The 7079-nt window shown below is 34.8% G+C and overlaps 1 long non-coding RNA gene across 1 annotated transcript; it reads left to right on the top strand.

Moving 5' to 3' along the window:
• The first annotated feature begins 3643 nt into the window (after positions 1-3643).
• Positions 3644-6859, top strand: LOC108670162. The gene is made up of 3 exons (XR_001930706.2): positions 3644-3754; positions 4194-4307; positions 6463-6859. It is a non-coding gene; the product is annotated as an uncharacterized LOC108670162 (long non-coding RNA).
• The last annotated feature ends 220 nt before the right edge of the window (positions 6860-7079 follow it).

A 7079-nucleotide genomic window follows, 5' to 3' on the forward strand; every position in this document is an offset into this window, starting at 1 on the left:
AAATTTTCGTGAACCACGATATCGTAGTTCACGCTTGCGTCATTACTACTCCGAAAATTTTTACCAAACCAAAAAATTATTTGCTCCTTCTGTCTAAAAACTAATTTCGTTGTTAATGCAGTCGAATACATGTAAGTACATTAAAGCATGTACATCAGTATAAGTCATATGACGTTAGTTCAAATAAAAAGGCACACTTAATTTTCGCCTCAGTAATTATGCATCGAATTTAGAAAAAATTCCACGCAGTGTTGCAGGGTTTGAACTAATAATAATTTTTACAAAATTGGATTATGAAATGCGCTTGTTATAGTCAGAACCAAGTCCTGGCATGTGTTCGCGTAACAAAATAGAATTATCATCAATATACTAATGGTCATAACAAGAACTAACTCGGAGGAAAGTTCATGTTTATTTAACGATATGAAAATGAATCATAATATAAGACCAATTCAGTGATACAATATCTACGTTTTTCCTTCACATATTCGCAAGTCCTCTTCTATGAAGAATTATGCAGACAGCTCTTCTAAAAATGATTTTATTAATGTGACTTGGGGACACGGGTATTGATTTCATACACAAAATATGGTGAGAGCGAACACTTGCTGTACTTTAAATGATCTTTCTTTGATTCTCCAGCTATTGAAGATTCTTTAATTATAAAGACACGAGCACCGAGAATCGATACTTAGATCCAATGTAAAAAGTGAAGGCAGCGAAGTGGTTTTAATTTTAATAAACAAACATTATTAATTTTTATTTCAAGAGTAGCCAATGGTATCAATGTCAAGCAATTATTTTCACTTTTTACTTTTTGTTTAAAAAGCTCCTACATTTTATTATCTTTTCTGAAAAAATAAAATTTTTAACAGAAAAAGGTAATAACTCCTTCCATTCTGGAACTACAATATTGTGAGCAATACCATTCGATTTCGCTTTTTTTTTGGTTTGATTCATAGTAAAAATTAAGAGTGTTTTAGGAGGAGAGTCGAAAAGCATTAAAAGTCAATAAAATAATAACAATAAATAAAATAAGGTGCTCCACAGTAGATAGACGTATGTTCTATGAACAAAATAAAATTTTTGCGAAATTTAAATTCTAAATCTGTTCTTCTACCCTTTAATGCCCCTCGTTTTTTCTTATTTTTTGCAATTTTACATCTTCTACCCTATTTAAGCAAGAATTCAGAAGAAAGCGTTTGTATTAGTGTTTTACTCATGTGAACAAAATTTCAGAAATATCGGGCCATTAACTAAGGAGTTAGTTATTGACGAAGAACTTCCCATTAACTTTAATCAGGTAGACTGCAGAAAAATACAGCTAACATCATAATATCAGCTTATTTAATTAAACACACAGATATTGGCCAAACATTAATCGTTTCTGGCTTACATATAATGGTATTACAAGCGAGATTGGTTCTTAAAAGTTCATCTTATCCACTAAATTTCTAATGTATATACCGGTACTAAGTGTATGAATCGAACAATACGGGAGAACCACAAGAAAAGACACACGTGAAGCAAATGAACTCAACGATTTTTAAAGAATCGATATTTGGCTCATTAAAGCCATCCAGCTGTGCCATCCTGTACGTAACGTTTCATTACTCTCTAGTATATAAGCAATGGCAGGCCCTCAGACTGAAGATAAACGTACTTCAGTTAAAGTCTGTCCGAGCAAGTGACGACAACAGCTCTCAGTGAACTCGAGTGCCATTAACTGAAAATTTACAGTTTAAAATCGTATAAAAAATTTTTTCGTTCAAGCATAATGATTCACACGATATGCCAGTTTGTGCTGCCACCTAATCGCCAAGTCGCGGAAAAGCTTTCATTTGACATGGTTTCTGATCATCAACCTTGAGTCATAATGCACGTTAATCTCACTGTCGTTAGATGCATGCAGACAAGCGTGGCAGGACTAGCACCCTCCCATAAATATTTTGTTAAAGCACAGAGTTATTACTATAGTTGCTTTATAATCGGTGCCGCGCTATATATTTAGTCTCCCATTCACTATTGATCAGTTTGGCCGGATATTTGTTGAAGCCCAAATAGACTCGAATAAAAATATTCATTATATTCGTGGCGTACATTTAATATTTCAGTAGTCATAATCCAGTATTAGTTATAAATCAAACAGTATAATTTTAAGACTTCTGTTAATACAATCGAGGAGAATAGAACGCTACAAATTTTTTAAATGAAGTGATTGATGATTGCTGGCATTTCATTTGTTATGAATTATTATAACACCATAAATTTTATTCGGAGATGATATCATTAAAGCATTAATTGCTCCTGTTAACGTAATTTACAGTCACGTGCTACCATGGTAATGCATGCTGGAGTGCCGGTGCAGAACGGACGTCTGTATAGGGCGTCATCTGTAATAATTTAAATAATAATTGTAACAAATAAGCCTGAAATTCAATGCCAATAACAAACGAAATAAATCAGATCAAGTGAAATTTATTCATGGCAATTAGTATTGATTGCATTTGACATGAGATTCCATGAATGACATTCTCTAATTTTTCAGAAAATTGTTTTGATTTAATTAACAGTCGTTGAATTAGCGGAAATATCATCAGAAATGTTGAAGTTCGTGTTGTTGATCATGTGCTTGCTGAGCATTGCCGCGCATGCGCAAGTGGTGTACCCTGGAATTTGCCCCAACCCGTCCGTGGTGTCGAACCTCGACGCCAAAAAAGTAAGTAAACTGTTATTTATTTTATAATATTACTGATATATTAATTCAAATTTGTTAATCGGCTTATGTTCTTTTCCCTAAGGTGATTGGATCCACATCATTCGTAATTAAAAAACCCAATCATTCAGTTAGGTCTCATTGGCCTCACATTTAAATTTGAATTCTCCTTTAAGAAAGGGTGATACAAAAAGTATAATACAATTAGCTCATTTCCGCTTGACCTATGGGTCAAGCTCGAAATTTAAATAAATCGGTAATAAACCTCGGTAACCCAAGTCTTCCTCTAACTGTTTCCTAATTGTCGAGCAAGTATTTTTTGCATGAATCTTTTAAGCAAAATAATTGTAATTCAATACTGACTCTTAATTTGTTATGTAATATTCAATCACACATGATGGATAAATTACACTAGCAAGTAATTGGCTTTGATGTTGTTCTACAAATTATAGAGGCTAATACCAAACAGCCAGCAAATTATGAATTAATTCATCACACTGGAAGCTAAAATTAAACAAGAAGCTTCACTACACAAAAGGGATTTTTTTATTTTTAGGCTTTCTTTTCCTTCACTTCACCGGACTATTTCTTCTAACACGTCTCACAACCGACGGAACGTGAATCAATATGTAAAACAGAAAATAATAAACTGTAAATATTTCAATTCCACATTTAGAACCGAATGCTTAGTGCTCAATTAATTCACTGATATTTTACTCAAGTGCGAGTGCGTCAAGGCTGGTTTNATTTTTCGTCCGTTTTTATTGTTATTTTATTATAAATATTATCTATTTCCATTAGCTTAAATTTTCAAACTTAATTTTTGGTTCATGGCCTAAATTATTTCCCATGTGCTATTTTTTTTTTGTTTTACATTGTATCTTTAATATGTTTTCATTTTTAATTAACTTTGTGATTTGTTTTCATTTATCGCAGCTTCTAGCTGGACGCCCAGCGGCGTGGTAGGGCAGGCCAAGTTCGCCAACCCTAGCAACAAGGAAGGGAAGCTCTCAGTTGCCTTCTCCTCTCCGACGCCATGTCAGTATCTAGGAGCTCACATCAGCCTATAATTATAGTGTGATGGCTTTTTATGCGTTTATAATCTTGAACTTTATTCCCAACAAATGAACTTTATTCCCAATAATTTATAACAATTTAAATTATATATTAGCAGTTAAATTCTTTAGATTTTCCAATTTCAAAGCTTTACTTCGCATAGGCATATACTGGTTTATTCGACCGTGCAATAACCTCTCCTTCATGCATTCTCACAATCAGTCAGTCATATGCTGTTAATTCTCTCACTGCGTTCATCATTCTAAAATGGAAATTTTTAACTCAAGCTAAATCTTTGCATTGGGCCTAAATTACCATTATGTTTATCTTGGTTCAATGCGCTCCACAACAAGCAAGTTCAAATAATAACTTTTAACTTTCCAACATTAGATAATTGATTAAACTATTTGCGTGTATGCAGTTGCCAACAACTACAACGCAGTGACGGACTCTAACTACTGGGTGCTGGACACCGACTACAACTCCTACGCTGTCGTCTGAAGCTGCACCAACTTCCTCAACTTATTAAGTTATCGTACGTCTTTACTCAATCATAAATGAACGCCAGACTAATAACATCTTGCTTCCTTTTATATTATTATAGTCCACTTTATTATAGGTGTTCTCGCATTCGCTAAAAAACGTTTTTCTATTAACACGTTGACTCCAAAGAGGTACATAAGCGTACCACGAAATGTATTTCTCCAGCACGTAGTGGTTCATGATTCAAGGTTACAGGATGGCTCAAAAACGACCAAATCCGCGAACAAAAAAGGCCATAAAAGGACTTTAATTCAATATATACTGGTTTATTCCTAGTTTCCGTTGTAAAAATTTAATTTTTTATTTATTTAATTAGGAAGAACCCTTATCATAAATTTTAGCCGGCCAACGCAGTTGAAAAAAAACTAAAATCGCGGAATTTGTCCGGAAAAAAGACCTTATGGCAACCCTGTTTCCTAATAGTAAAAAAATGAAATAATAGTGCAAGATGAAGCAATCGGTGTCGATCTGTTAGCCCTTTACGCCCTGAATTTCTGGGACAAAAATCGTAAATTCACTTTTTCGGTTTTAAGTCTCACTTCGAAGCTGACATTCTGACCTATCCAATGGTACCAAAATCATCTCTGCACGTTGATTTATGCCTTGACGACAGTTCGTGAAAGTGCTAGGGGTGGGGGAGTTCTTTCACATTTAATATAGGCGAAAATTACTGGTTGGGCACATAAAGATGCAACCTGAAGACGCTGATCTTTAGTTACCCGGCTGCTGTCGTGTGGGATGGTGCTCATGCAGTCGTTCCCACTATCCTTGACTGAATTTCGGCTCCAGTAATGTCTAGTCTTGCATCCATGTCACCTTGAATGCCTATTTCGAGGCGCTCGGGACTTTATCGCGCTCTACTGAACATTCACACTTATTGTCACTGCAAACCTATTTCCTCCCAGAGTTTTTAAGCTACAGCAATGAGTAATAAACCGTTCGATTCGCAAATAAAAGATCTAGAGATTGGTCGAAGCTTTTTTTCAATTTCGATAAAGTTTTGAAAATATTTTGAAAAAAGGGGAGGGGAAATTCGAAAGGGTGGGGGGAGAAATAATTTTTTTCGAAAAATGCCCACCCCACCCACAAAAATCAGAATTTTGAAAAACAGCAAGGACCAATCGATAGATATGGTCCTTACGCATCGAATGATATGCGTCTCGATGTTGTAGCTTAAAAATCATAGGAGGAGATAGATTTCTACAGTACCCCCTTTTTGGAGGTTTTCTAAGAATTTCACCTTTTCTTTCACTTTTTTCGAAAAATTCCTATGAACAAAAAAGTCTTAGATTTATCTTTTACATATGTGTACCAAGTTTCAAAGTTATCTGTTAGTAAATAACCGAAATAGAATTTCCATCAGAAATTGGACATTGCCATTGGAAATTGGAAATTATATATCGGTTATTTACTGACAGATAACTTTGAAACTTGGTACACATATGTAAAAAATGAATCTAAGACTTTTTTTATTCATGTGAATTTTTCGAAACAATGACAGAAAACGTGAAATTGTTGGAAAAAGTAGCTAGTCCCTGGTGTGACGAATTCGTCACGCCAGGGCGTAAAGGGTTAATATCGTGGTTTATTTAATATGAGAGTTGATTTAATTGTTCACTTTATCATTATTGTTCTGTCATTGATTTATAAAGTCTCACTAATCTTGTTTTATTTTATGTGCCAGTTAACTGTAGTTTCTACTAAACTCTACGTGTTCTCGTATTCAGTTTTGAGCGCCTCATTATTTAGAAAGTGGTCATTTTAAACGTCTTATCAGTGGAGTTTAGTGATGATGATAAGTTAGCCTTATTGTTTGGTTGCATTAAGAGGTTTCATTTAATTGTGGATCTGTGTTTAGAGATGAATTTAAAAATAATTGATATCAGTCCGGTATAATTAATATTAAAAACTACCAAACATATAAATATTAATCTCAGGTTTTGTTAAAAACAGATGTCCTTCAATTTCTCCCACAATTTGTCCAATCATATTGGTATCAATTCAAAATTATGGGTAGAAATAATTTGCAATAATCTTTCTAAGCGTACTCGAATGGGAATTTCAATCAATATACCACACTCGAAAACTATTTATGAATCAACATGACATTTTTATTTGATGAATTGAATTGGCATGTCCTCCCGCAGAGTTTATGTGGGTGCTCACGCGCGACCGGCAGCCGTCAGAGGAGCTGGTGAAGAAAACTCTCACCATCATCAGGAACAAAGGCTTGGACCCAACACCTCTCTTGACCACCGAACAGAATAACTGCAAATAGTGATGGCGCACCGGAACTGTAGGGAATAGCAACCAACTTCATCACTACTAGCATCAGTAACTGTAAGCAGTGACGCGACGAAACTGAAGGAAGTAACGACTTATCGCGTTGTTGTACCGTAGTATCATAGGAAGCATAAAGCTGAGATACACATTGACGTGACCGCGACGCGTAGTTGTTTTCCTAAGTAACGGCTCTTCTTGTGTTGGCCTCTAACTGAAATAAATGTGTTCCCCTGATCTAGTTTCACTACCACGAAGAGTCATACAGTTGTACCAGAAGTGAAAACTGTGATGGTAACGTGAAAACGTAATGAGTAATGCTGAATTTTCAAAAGAGATAAAAAATTTCGAGAGATAAAATTTTTAGAACAAAATTAAACGAAATCTAATATAATGATAGGAAACAAAAAAACAAGAACTGACAATAATTCAATAATTTACTACCTCAATGCTGCATCTTCCGTTCCAGCTGGAGCTGAAAACA

The sequence above is a fragment of the Hyalella azteca genome, unplaced genomic scaffold (genome assembly GCF_000764305.2).
Source record: "Hyalella azteca isolate HAZT.00-mixed unplaced genomic scaffold, Hazt_2.0.2 contig10624, whole genome shotgun sequence".
Classification (NCBI taxonomy): Eukaryota; Metazoa; Arthropoda; class Malacostraca; order Amphipoda; family Hyalellidae; genus Hyalella; species Hyalella azteca.